Source organism: Musca autumnalis, unplaced genomic scaffold (assembly GCF_047663935.1).
Source record: "Musca autumnalis isolate F117 unplaced genomic scaffold, ASM4766393v1 scaffold_3, whole genome shotgun sequence".
NCBI classification, from domain to species: Eukaryota; Metazoa; Arthropoda; class Insecta; order Diptera; family Muscidae; genus Musca; species Musca autumnalis.
Window position 1 is genome coordinate 227,856,700 of NW_027411866.1, and position 14,031 is coordinate 227,870,730.

At 34.2% G+C, this 14,031-nt stretch overlaps 1 long non-coding RNA gene across 1 annotated transcript; it reads right to left on the reverse strand.

Moving 5' to 3' along the window:
• Nucleotides 1-2,802: 2,802 nt before the first annotated feature.
• On the reverse strand, nucleotides 2,803-13,531 carry LOC141399066 (uncharacterized). Its single transcript, XR_012411759.1, has 2 exons — nucleotides 3,189-13,531; nucleotides 2,803-3,034 (listed from the first exon to the last, which is right to left on the reverse strand). It is a non-coding gene; the product is annotated as an uncharacterized lncRNA (long non-coding RNA).
• Nucleotides 13,532-14,031: the final 500 nt, after the last annotated feature.

Below are 14,031 nucleotides of genomic sequence, written 5' to 3' on the forward strand. Positions count from 1 at the left end.
ATATTACAGCCAAGTCGGTTTAAAACTGTGGTCATGATATTCAAAATAGCTTAAATTGGGAGGTACGGTTACATGGGGGCTATATCAAAACGTGCACCTATGTCCATAATTTTTGGTGAAATTATTTTTTGACCACTAGGAACCCTAAGTACCAAATTACAGGTAATTTGCTACGAAATTGTGGCTTAAATCCTCAAAATACTGAAAATCTTAAGGTACCGTTATATGGGGGCTATACCAAAACATCAGCGATATTGTTCATATTTGGCCCATTATTACCCACAGTTACAAGCTGAGTTTGTGCCAAATTTCAGTGACGTATCTCAATACGTTTGCAAGTTATTAATTTCGCGCCGCTAGATCAGTGGTTTCGACCAGTGTGCGGCGGTCCAACTAATATTACGAAATCTGTGCATTAGGTGCGTGGACTACAAACAGTTACATTTCATGCACAGTCGTCATAAAATTATTACACCCTCAACATATAGGCTAAGAGGGTATACAACCAAAAATGTGCCTCATCGAAATAATCGGGTATGTTCTGAGACACACTTCACCTCTCACTTCACGCCTCAAGCATTTTGTTTACCCCATTTACTCTTATTTTTCGAGTATGAATCTTAGCCCCAAGAAATTCGCAAAAAATAGGAGTAAATGGAGTGAACAAAATGCTTGAAGCGTGAAGTGAGAGGTGAAGTGTGTCTCAGAACATATCCGAATGGGGTTTGACCGTATGTATGTTTGGATGAAATCGGTTTAAGAATTTGGAGTCCATTGATCAATGTCCGTACGCCTGTCTGTTTGGCTGACTGGGGCGCATACGATAACTCTCGAACGAATCAACCGATCGGATCCAAAATTTGCCATTTATAATATTTTGTCTAAACTTTTCAGCTATTGTCCTTACGGCCTCTTTACGATGGTATAATTTTTTTCGGAAGCAAGTCCATACATCCTGAGATAATGACCTAAAAGCTCCAAGAAACCTTGACGGCACCAACTAAAATGGCAAATCTGCAAGATAAGTCTCTCAGGGAGTTTTTGATTTATCCAAACATTGCATATCGTATTATTTTATCTAGTCATGTATCAGTTTGGAATGTTGACTATATCGGTCCCGTCCTTCGGGTACCTCCCACACAAAATTTGGAAAATGTGCAGTTTAATAGCTCATCTTGGATCGTTTTGAAATATTTTTCAAAATGCTGTTCTTGTGGGCCTTGTTAGACGGCGCATTTTTATCGGCGGCAAGTCCATACTTCCTGAGATAATGGCCCAAAAGTTCAAAAAAGTCTGCCAGCGCCAACTAAACAGGGTAGAATGTAATGTAACCCTTCAAGGGATGAACCGATTTACGGCCTCGAATTATGTCCGAATATCGACAATTTCGGACTATTCTTTCTCGTTTCCTCTCACACAAAGTTTAGAAAGGGAGCAGTTTAAGAACTCGTCTCGGATTATTTTTAAATTTTTGGGAAGATGTTTTGTATGCGGCCGTAGTTAAAGCGGTACAATTTTTTTGCGGGGCGAATCCATCCTTCTTGAAAATTTGGCCCAAAAACCCCTATGGACGTCTGAAGAATTGCGTTTGCTTCATGTTTTTTCTGCCGGCACAGTTAACTGATACTTTCTTAACTTGTTGTGACCTTAAGTTGAGGAAAGAACGACCTCGGGGTAGTACTAAGCGGATGAACGTGGATTTAAAAAAAAAAATATTTTATATAAATATTTTATATATTTTAATATATTTTTCATGTAACCACTAAACGTTGATTTTTTAACATATTTTTTCGTGTAACCATCAATCGAGGATTTTTTGAAATATTTGTTCGTGTAACCATCAAATGAGGAATTTTTAAAAAATATTTTTTCACCTAACCATCAAACGTGGATTTTGTTAAACATATTTTTCATCTAATCATCAAACCTGGATTTTTTTAAAATATTTTTACATCTAACCATCAAACGTGGATTTTAAAAAAAATATATTTTCATCTAACCATCAAACGTGGATTTTTTAAAAAATATTTTTTCACGAAGCCATCAAACGTGGATTTTTTAAAAAATAGTTTTCATCTAACCATCAAACGTGGATTGTTTAAAAAATATTTTTTCATCTAACCATCCAACGTGGATTTTTTAAAAAATATTTTTTCATCTAACCATCAAACGTGGATTTTTAAAAAAATATTTTTTAATGTAACCATCAGACGTGGATTTTTTTAAAAATATTTTTTAATGTAACCATCAGACGTGGATTTTTTAAAAAATATTTTTTCATCTAACCATCAAACGTGGATTTTTTAAAAAATATTTTTTCATCTAACCATCAAACGTGGATTTTTTAAAAAATATTTTTTCATCTAACCATCAAACGTGGATTTTTTAAAAAAAATATTTTTTCATCTGACCATGAAACGTGGATTTTTTAAAAAATATTTTTTCATCTAACCATCAAACGTGGATTTTTTAAAAAATATTTTTTCATCTAACCATCAAACGTGGATTTTTTAAAAAATATTTTTTCATCTAACCATCAAACGTGGATTTTTTAAAAAATATTTTTTTATCTAACCATCAAACGTGGATTTTTTAAAAAATATTTTTTCATCTAACCATCAAACGTGGATTTTTTAAAAAATATTTTTTCATCTAACCATCAAACGTGGATTTTTTAAAAAATATTTTTTCATCTAACCATCAAACGTGGATTTTTTAAAAAATATTTTTTCATCTAACCATCAAACGTGGATTTTTTAAAAAATATTTTTTTTTCGAACATCATCATCATCGGTCAAAAATGAGGAATGTTACGCTACAAACATTCGTTTTCCTCGCACCCTCACCAGGCATAAATATGGAATGATGGTATGGCGACGTTTTTCACAGTTTCTGCTGGGCCATCTCTGGCCATGAGAAATCAATTGCACCCATGATTCATTTCATGAGTTCTTAACGATTATTTTGCAGATTATTAGAAAACTTTTTTAGAAATAGAATCCAATGCTTTTCATCATTTGGGTAATAGTTGAATCTGTAAATAGGTGTGTTCGCTTACTCAATAATTTTACAAATTTGTACAAGTCCAGTAACTTCTTGTAATCAACTAAGGTCTTTTGCATTGTACTGTAGAGTGAACGAACAACATCCAGTAACAATATGTACAAATTTTGAGTACACGAACACACATAATGACTTTGATTTATATAGCCTAAAATCTCCTAATCGAGGAGATCGAGACATACATTTTGCCACACATTTCAAAGTGATTTAATTAAGACTAAGTCCACACTTTAAAGTAATTATTTTTGTAAAATATGATTTTATTTAATTTATTATAATTTCAAATTTTTTTAATAACTTTTTAATATTTCCCTATTAATTTAGCATTTTTTTTCTTGGCTCCTACCCCGTAACACAAAACACCCAATTGTTGTGCTTATCATCTTCCAAACCAAAAAATAAACAATTTGTAACCAATGACGTAAACAAAAATAATAAACAGTAAAAGGCTTTAAAACGATAACGAATTGTAACTTAAATTAGTTAAGAACAAACAAAATAGTAGTCTCTTTTTCTATAAACAAAAAAAAGTAATACGAAGAAAATTAATCACAACAAGGTCTTAACATTTGTAGTAGCTTTAACGAAGGAAAAAAATGAACAAAACTGTTTTCCAAAAATACAACAACAACAAAAGGTCAATCATCTTCCAAATTATAACAGAAGTTACACTCATGGTACACCTTCCTTCCACATGCATACATTACCTTAATGATTACATGGCAATACAATAGTAAGCAATATCACATTACACACACACACACGATAAACATGCATCATTGCAAGATATTAGAGTTGTCGTTTTGAAGGGATGTTAATCAAGGATGGTAGTGAATTCTGGAGTCAAAAATCAACATTAAATTAGCCGCAGAAATACACAAAAAATGTCACTTTTTAAAAATACTTTGCAACATGTGCTGTTATGGGGTTCAGGAGGATGAATTCTTGTGGAAATAAAAGCGAGTCATGTCTTGCTGACGTATTTTTTGTAAAATCTGTAGACTAAACTGGATTCATTATCGATATCATGAATTCTAGAGGAACGGTACTGCGCTTATAGCGACTGCACACCTTGAGGTATAAAATGCAATTAAATACCGAATCACCATCTTCGACATTTTCTGCGAAAAATAACCTTTAAAACGACATCGCTGAACACACACCGACACACTTAGACACCCAAAATACAAATTATATAATAACAAACAAACAACAACAAGAAAAAAGTTTATGAAATGAAAAAAAAATTATAAATTTGATCTTATATAAAATACTGTGATACTAAATTTTACTAGTACTTCCAGCATAGCTGCATTTTATCCATTCTAAAATATTCTGAAAAACAAAGAAAAATGCTAACAACCAGAAACAACAACAAGAACAACAATTAATTAACATTAATTAATAAACAATTATTTAGAACGAAAAAACAAAACAACAAATGCTAGGAATGATTTAAGATATAAGAAGAGAACAACAACAACAAATCAATAATACAACATAAATCTCTATATAAAAGAAAATACATAATTTGCAAAACGTTTAACAAAAACAAGAAATAATATTAGATTAGTTTAGTTATTAGAAATTTTCAAAAATAAAAAAAAAAAACAAATAAATATTATAGACAAAAAACAATACAATACAAAATTATAATACAATACACACTCTTCTAATTAAAATAATACATAATATAATACGAGCAATCCTGCAAATTCAATTTGTTAAATTTTATTATTTTATTGGGGAAGTTTCGAACTTGAATATCGAAATTGTTGTATACGTCTACCAAAATGGGGTTACGTTATTAGTACCAGCAAAAATTTGGGAGCCACATGAGCCTAATAACCGATTACAAAGTAATGTAAACAAGTATTAACAGCGCGATGAAAAATAATTTCTTTACTTTCTTCAAATTTTACCAGGCTACTACCTATTTTACACATTACTAAGTAATGAGTTTGGTGGCACAGTGTGTAGTGAGTTTAGCCTACTTACTTAGCTGGCCCATTACAGAACATTTGTTCCATAAGCCGAACTAAAAAAAGATCTCCAATTCTCTATGTTTAGTGCTTCGCTTTCTGGAATACCGCGCCTTTTCATCTCTTCCATCCACTTGTTTGCGCCATCTATTCTTTGGCCTGCCAATTCTGCGTGCACCACCAAGTGGCCCGAATTTATACGCCTTTTTAGCGGGTTCATTATCGCTCATTCTTATGATATGGCCTAGCCAACGCAATCGATGCATCTCGATACGTTTTCTATACTGTTGTCGTTGTATAGCAGATACAGCTCGTGGTTCATACGACGTCGATATTCATCGTCAACGCAAACCAAACACTGCCTTGTCTGATTGCGCAAGTACCCAGGCTTCGGAACCATACATCAGCACGGGAAGTACCGGTGTTTTGTAATGCTTCTTTTTGTTTGACGAGATGTGGCTTTATTCCCAAACTGCTTACTCAGACCGGTCTTCCCGCCGTTTACCGCCAGACCCACTTTAGCAGATTCTCCTTCGACTTTCATAAAGGTATCAGTTACTTCTTTTACTGATCGTCCCATGATGTCTACACTATCAGCATAAGCACGTAACATGTGGCTATTGGTGTAGATTGTGCCACTTCTTTTGACGTTTGCCTCTCGTATAACCTTTTCTAGCAGGATGTTGAAGAGATCACACGAAAGGCTGTCTCCTTGTCTGAAACCTCTCTTGGTACAAAACTCTTCGGAGAGGTTCTTTCCTATTTTAACTGAGAATCTCGTGTCAGTTAAAGTCATTTTATAAAGCCGAATGAGCTTTGCGGGAATACCAAATTCAGAAATGGCTTGGAATACCTTTGAACGTAGTGGGCTGTCGAAGGCTGCTTTATAATCGTCAAAAAGGTGGTAGGTGTTGATCTGCATCTCTTGGGTCTTCTCCAGGATTTGCCGCAGAGTAAATATCTGGTCAATGTTGGACTTGCCAGGTCTAAAGCCACATTGGTATGACCCAATTATCTCGTTGACCATGGGCTTTAGTCGTTCGCACAATATCGCTTAACTGACGATCTCTCAGTTAAAGTAATTTTATAAAGCCGAATGAGCTTTGCGGGGATACCAAATTAAGACATGGCCTGGAATACCTTTGAACGTAGTAGGCTGTCGAAGGCTGCTTTATAATCGACAAAAAGATGGTAGGTGTCGATCTGCATCTCTTGAGTCGCCTGCAGGATTTGCCGCAGGGTAAATATCTGGTCAATGTTGGACTTGCCAGGACTAAAGCCGCATTGGCATGTCCCAATTATATCGTTGACCATAGTCTTTAGTCGTTCGCACAATACCCCTGACGCGATCTTGTAGGCAATCGGGACCTATGCCCCTATAGTTAGAGCATACAGTCTTAGCTCCTTTCTTGTGGACGGGGCACAGGATACACAGGTTCCAATCATCGGGTACGCGTTCTTCCTGCCAGATGGTGCTAACTAGCTGATGCATATACCTTATCAGCGTGTCGCCTCCGGTTTTGAACAGCTCGGCTGGTAGGCCATCTGCTCCTACCGCCTTATAATTCTTCAGCCGGTTTATTGCTGTCCTTACCTCATCTTGGCTGGGCGGTATACATTCAATACCATCTTCTGGGATTGGATCTGTGGTATTTTCGCCGTCATCGCTACTATCGGATACCAACAGTTTGGAAAAAGGTTCTTTCCATAATCTGAACACACTATATTAGTTACCAAATTACCTTGCTGGTCTCTACAGGAGGATGCGCCTGTTCCAAAACCATCAGTTTGATGTTTAACTCTTTGGTAGAACTTTCGTAGTAGCACAACACTCCTGGTCATACCATGGATTCCTTGGTGGAGGTCTCTGGTATCCAAGTATGGATTTTGCGACTGTTTGCATGGAGTGGAAAATATATTGCCATTGTCCTGATATGTTATCGGGACGAGGAATGCTTTCATTAACCAATTGGGCTAGTTGAGTGGAATATGCTGTGGCTATATATTGTGTTTGCAGCTTACCGATGTCCAACTTCCGCGTTGTATCTGTACGTGCTTCATTTGCAACATGTAGACGGGTACGTACCTTTGCTCCACGGAACGATCGTACATCCAACACGCTCGATGAATGTCTTCCGTCTATCATAACATGATCATTTTGATTATTTGTTCTTTGATCTGGAGACAGCCAGGTGCCCTTATGCATATCGAGATGCTTAAATCTGGTACTGCTAACTACCATGTTTTTTGCAGTTAAAACAAATCTACAAGAAATATATTACAAAGTATCTAGAACCGCAGACCCTCTGAGTGCAAGACGGGCTTGCTTACCACTACATCACGGTGGCTCCCAAACGAAGCTTCAGAAAAAGAGATAGTTTTTTGAGTTGTATTTCAATATCCTGTAAGCCTATTCTGTAACAGAATAGGCCCCCTGGGTACCTATTCAGTAACTTTTCAACAACTTTACTCATTGTTTTTTTACAACAATTTCATTTGTTTGTTTTGTCGTTGTTACAAAAACAAAAGAAATTTTAAGAAATTTTCAATCGATAAAAGATACAGAATAGACCTACTGGAGAAGGTCAGAAGCTAATATAAATATACAACAAAAGTCACAAGCTACTCGTATGTGCCGACATCGATATCATATGTCGATCACAACAAGTAGTATAGGATATTTTAAATATTCAAGAATCGCTGATCTGGGGATGGCAATGATGGCAATTTACTAATTGTGGAAACTGTGTAATGCTCATCATGAGTTATCCTCGGAAACGACCAGAGGATTAAAGTGCTGGCTGAGCAAATTGATAAATTTACGTTTTGCACAGCCAATGAGGACGCCCCTACCAGAATTAACGGAGAGCTTCACAATTCCTCAGTCGCATGGCAACCCGCCTTTTTGTCTTGGATCAGACAATCTCCCCATAATAGTCTCCATCAGCAAACCCAATTATGGGAAAGCTAATTGGTCGAGTTTCGGAGAGTTCACTAATCACCGCTTCAGAGATCTGCCCAATCCTTCTGATGTTCGGGTAGCAGAAAAGACGTTCCGAGACATCAACCCTGTTGCAGCCGCTCGGAATATACCTGCTGGTCAAATAACCGAAGTGAGACCGAACTTCTCAGCAAAGGCGGCGGAACTAGCAAATGAGCGTGATGAGCTTCATCGTGACATCCCCAGTGCCCCCAGAGTCAAGCTGATACGTTTGGCGACGTTACGCTGACTGATGCGAAAAGGTGCAAAAGGTATTTCAATCGACAGTTTGTCGTGCACCCCGGAAGAGTACTACTTCGCATTAGATCTTTTCCTGCCCAGAATGAACTACCACAATTTACGGTGGATGATGTTGCGAATGTCATCAGGAACGCACACATATTGGTCGTGGATTCAACCAGATCAAACCGTGTGACAGAACAGTGATGGTGGCGCTTGACTTATCAAAAGCCTTTGATACCGTCAAGCACTCCATGCTGTTTGAGGACATTGAGCAGACAACCCTCCGGCCAAGCTTGAAACGTTGTATAATCAATTATATGTGTGGACGCCAGTCAGGAACAAGAAATCCAAGCTCCGCAGAGTGGAACAGTGAATTCCCAAGGTTGGGAGATATCTCCTGAACTGTTTAATCTTTACCTTACCTGTATTCCGCCCCCTTCAGACGGTATTTAGATCGTAACGTATCCGGACATTTGTACGATCTTGGCGTCAGGTACCGTTCTTGATGTCATATGTCCCGGTCCACACTACAGTAAATTTCATTAAAAAATTTCATGGAATTAGGTGTTCTTAGGCCGAATTCCCCATTAGAGCAATTTCATGATTTTACTCTACTATGGAACTCAATCTAGAGACTCATAATTTCATGTTAAAATTTCAGTGAAATTATTCTAGTGTGGCCCGGGACTTTGTGAAAGGCTGAAGTCCTATTTAACCGATCTTACCACCTTTTTCCGCTCAAGGAATGTGCAAATCTACGGCCACTCTGTTCATCACAAGGACGGCGAAGGTGAGAAAAGAGTTGAATATCATGGTCGCTGATGGAAAAATTATATCACATTCGACAGCATGTTCACGTCGTCCGCCCATACCACAGATATCTGCGACAAGCTGAAATGTTGGAACAAAGTCCTCAAGTCCCTAGCCGGTAGAACTTGGGGTGCAGATAAAGAAACCTTGTTGGCCACATATAACGCGATCGGTCGGTCTGCGGTACATGCGGAACTAGAGATTGACCCAGATTAAGCAGAAGAAGGAACTTACAAGCATATAAAAACACGATTACAACAACAACTAATTGTGGAAGTTGTTAAGTAAATTGTTGAGGTAATTTTAATCACATTATCTTCCTCGGCACCGAAATAAGAAGAATATTGTCAAACAGATGCTACTTTGGGCTATTTTAGGAGGCAAAGCTACCCCTCGTAAAACAAAAATCACACTACAAAACACTGATGCTACCTCTGCTAAGGCTGTACTTGTTGTATTTGAGGGAAGAATTCATCGAAAGATATAAGGCCAATCTTCGTTGACGCTAGACCAAAAGTTTGTAGGCCGAAGGAAAGAACAGGTGAAAGATTACATCGATAACCCCACGGTTATCCCCCAAATCGGGAAGAGAGATTGCAAGAAAGCGGGGGAGGTAGAAATCGATCCTTAGTTCGGATTGTGGAACAAACGTTCTTTGTTCAAGTACAAGAGGCCTCCATTTACGAAATGTGAAGACCAACTGTTCTTCTATGTGAAAAATACTTGTCTTTTTGTTGAAAAGATGCACTGGTCTTGAGAAATCCTGATGTTCATCAATGAGAAGCGTCACGGCTCTCTCTTACAATGTTTAGAGCGTAGTCTTATGAATTTATAGACGACGGAATGCTCACACCGAGTATGTTCAAATTGAATGTGGTAACTAAGAAATTCAATATAAAATGCCAAAAAATACAAATTAATAAATATTTTGTTCCCGCAAAAGACTACATGTTAAATAAAAAATATTGTCATTTTCCCCAAAAATCGTCTTCGAACTTTTTTAAGAATTCGGGTTTGAGTGACTTGACCGCGAGTAATCCGTCGTCTCTAAATTCATTAGTCTATGTTTGGTGTTTTCAATTTTGATTTAAAAATTCTCTCTTGTACCTTTGAACCCCTCTTTCTAGATCAGTCGTGTCTGTGCGGGTTAATTCAGACAATTTTTTCAGAGCAGGAGTAGCTGCCATCATTATAGTATTAAGGACCATGCCAAAATCATGGATGTTAGGACTCGTATGTTGGATATATTCACTGTACAATAGCCCTAGACTATCCCCGCATTTTCACATACAATATCAGGAACCTATGACTTATCCTGCAGACGTTATTTTAGTTTATAGTACTAAAATACGTAAATTTTCAAAGTCCAATCTAGGTTATCAATATTTTCCCTATATATATATTCCCCATAGATATTCAAAAAAAAAAAAACATTTTGAATCGAGCACACATAATCTTCTGAAAGATTTTATTATGAAAAACATTAATAAAATATATTTTGTGACCGCAGATAACGAAAATATGAATAAAAAATGGTAGAATACGGTCTTAAATCATATATAAAAAGCGAAAGCTTCTGGAGATGTTAAATATTAAAGCTACAAATTTCTTTTTTTCAGAGACTCGTAATGAAATTTGATTTGGAACATTTCTTCTTTTGGCACAATCCCCAAAAAGTGAAGTATTTTAGGAGATTTGACTCAGTATGGAATAAATTTTAATTAAGAGTCTAAAAGTTTAACAAATAATTTCTACATATAATATCTAATTTTGTAACGTCATGTTCTTAACAAAGTATTTTACTTAGATATATAGTTTGTTCTGGGACTTACAGTGACATTTTGTGTAGAATATTTCTTCTTTTAACACCTTTCGTCTAAAACTAAATTTCATGTTACTTTCATGCATTAACTCGAAAAAAAGAACAAAACAAATTTATTCAAAAAATATTTGGGTATTTTGTTGGCAAACTTGATGTATATATTTTCTTGATATATATTGTAAATACATATTTTATTTATTCCGCGACTTATATTAAAATTTGATAGAGAATATTTTTGTCTTTGGTGTTTTCTATCTAGAATGAAGTTTGGTGGGACAAAACTTAATAAACTCAGATAAAGTGCAACATTAACCCTAAAATGTGATTTTATTTTTGGCAGATTCCTGCCGTTTATGTACGATGTAGAGTTTTGATGTATTCGGGGACCTATAATAAAATTTTATGACAAATAATTTTGTAGTATATTTTGATACGATCACATTTTAATGGAGTTTTTAAACGTTTTTGAAGAAAGGACCAAAAAGACCTGTTTAGTGACTCGCATGAGGATTAATTTTTTTCATAAAAAGATACCCCGCATTGTTGTCAGTAATATTGCCATACACAATTAATACCTAAAATTCAAGGAATCCAGGGAATCTGATGTCGAATATTTCAAAACCTGTCGAAATGGGCGGATCTTGCCACGCCTATTTAGGTTACTTTCCGACGTAAACTTTCAAAACGCCGATACACATGTTTTCTTTTTTTCGGTCCTCTTTCATAATCTGTGCGGGGTTTCTTGTAATTTTAAAAAAAGTTCGATTTTGTTGTACTGTGTAGTTAAAAATGTTAAAGAGTACATATTTATTTATTTTAAAAATCGACAAATGTAATGTATATATATTGCAAGTAAATATATATTGCAAATAAACCATCACAGTTTGGTATGTATATCCCAACATAACAGTACCTCCCGATTTTATATATTTTTAAGGTTTTGTCGCATTTGGCCAACAGTTTTTAAAATACAATGAAACTTCCCCATTTAGAAAACTAATTCTTATTAAAGTATTTTAGAAATTGATATTTTTTGGGTTCTTAAAAAAACAAACAAAGCAATATTTTTCTCTTTATTGAAAATGAAAAAAAGTAAAAATAAAATTTAAAAATTTTCTTTTCAAATCAAAAATTAACATGAAAAAAAAAATAAATAAATGATAATAATTTGACAGTAATAATAAATCAATACACATGCATACACACACAAATATCTCATTAAAAATAATAAAATAAAATTGCAACAAACAAATGCTTTTGCAAAATAATATTCACAATCACTACAATAAAAACCAAAAAAAAAAACAACACAGTCAATGAAAGCTACAACGCAAACCAAATAAATGAATAACAAATTAAAGGATATGGAGGTTACAAACAACAACAACACACACGAGACACAGGAATGAACAAGAAGAGCCTAAACAAATCTTTGAAATAAGTTCAAATTTATTTAGAAAAAAGTTTCTACAGTATAAATTTAAAACAAAATAAACAATAACAAAGCTCACACATATAAAGACATACATAATTATATAACAAAGATAGAAGAGATACTCTATAAATTCTTAAAGAAAAATTATTCTTTCTTTTTTAAATAGAAATCTTAACAATTTTCTATGAAATCCAATAAAACCAAATATAAATTTCTATTACAAAAATTAAATACAGGATTTAAAAAACCAACATCTAACAAAAATCTAAATAGCCAATAGTAATTTGAAACGAACAAAATCTATCTATCTCAATTTCAAACTATCTAACAGACTCTACTACTAAAATTAAACCAAATCTCTTTTTATCTAACTTGCCCTTCTCTTTAATGGAAGAAAATTATTTATTCAATTCTTTTTTTGGGAAAATATTGTGACAATTTCCAAACAAAACGAACACCTGTAATCTTCTAGAACTGTTGCTTGTTTTAGATTTTTAATTCTATCTTAACAAAGAAATGAAAAAAATAAAAATAAATTACAACAAATTATATATACAAAGTGAGAACAAAAAGAACAAAATATTAACAAAATAGTAACGAATATTTATACATAATTATATAGTATATAAAAAAAGGAAATACAAAACAGAAAATATAACATTTTCATTATTAGCCTCTACTTCCTCTTCCTCCTCCATTCTTTTGTGAGATAAATAAAAGAATAAACCATAATAAAAAAAGAAATTACCAAACAACACATTGAAAATATAAAAAACATCAAAATAAAAGACATTTATTAATAACAACAAACCATAAATCTTTTGAACATTTTCCAAAAACCAATAATAACAACAATAACTACAATAACAATTTATAATCAACCAAACCAAAACCAAAAAACGAAAAGTTAATTATTATTAAAAATAATATTATTATTATTGATGATGATTATAAAGATTATATTATAAATTATTATTCTCTCTTAATCAATTATTTAACAAAAAAAAAAAAAACTATAAAAAACAACAAACATAAACAAAAGTAATTTAGAAATTTTAATTAAAAAGAAAACAATTAATAACAGTAAAAAAATACAAAAACAACAAATTAATAAAAATCCCCCCCAAAAATGAAATAAAGAAAAAACTTCTAAAGTAAAACCATGAAAAAAAGAAACACAAATCAAATGAGTGAACATCCCCAAAAGACGTTTCATTTCATTTCTTTATATGGAATCCGTGGGAAAGGCTTGAAGGTAAGTAAGGTAAATTTATGAAAACAGTTTCACGGGAATATTCACAGTCGAACCTCTCTGTAACAAAGATATCCAGCATAAACTCCCATTACTACATAATTTAGAAATCAATCCACTAACTCAATATTTTAACCAGGGAATGCCGCACCAAACCAATTTCCGGATAAAACATTTGTATCCACATTTCGGTCCGAAACCCACTAAATATAAAACAAGTAAAAAAGTTAAGTTCGGCCGAGCCGAACTTTTTATACCCTCCACCATAAAATATTCTGATACTAAATATGGAATATTATTTTCTTTCCTATCCACAATTTAAGGTACCTTAGATGGAATACCTTTATATGGGGCTATATCAAAGTTTGCACCTATGTTGATAACTTTTGGTGGAGAAGTTCTGTGACCATTGGAAAATTCAAACGTCAAATTACAGATAGTTCG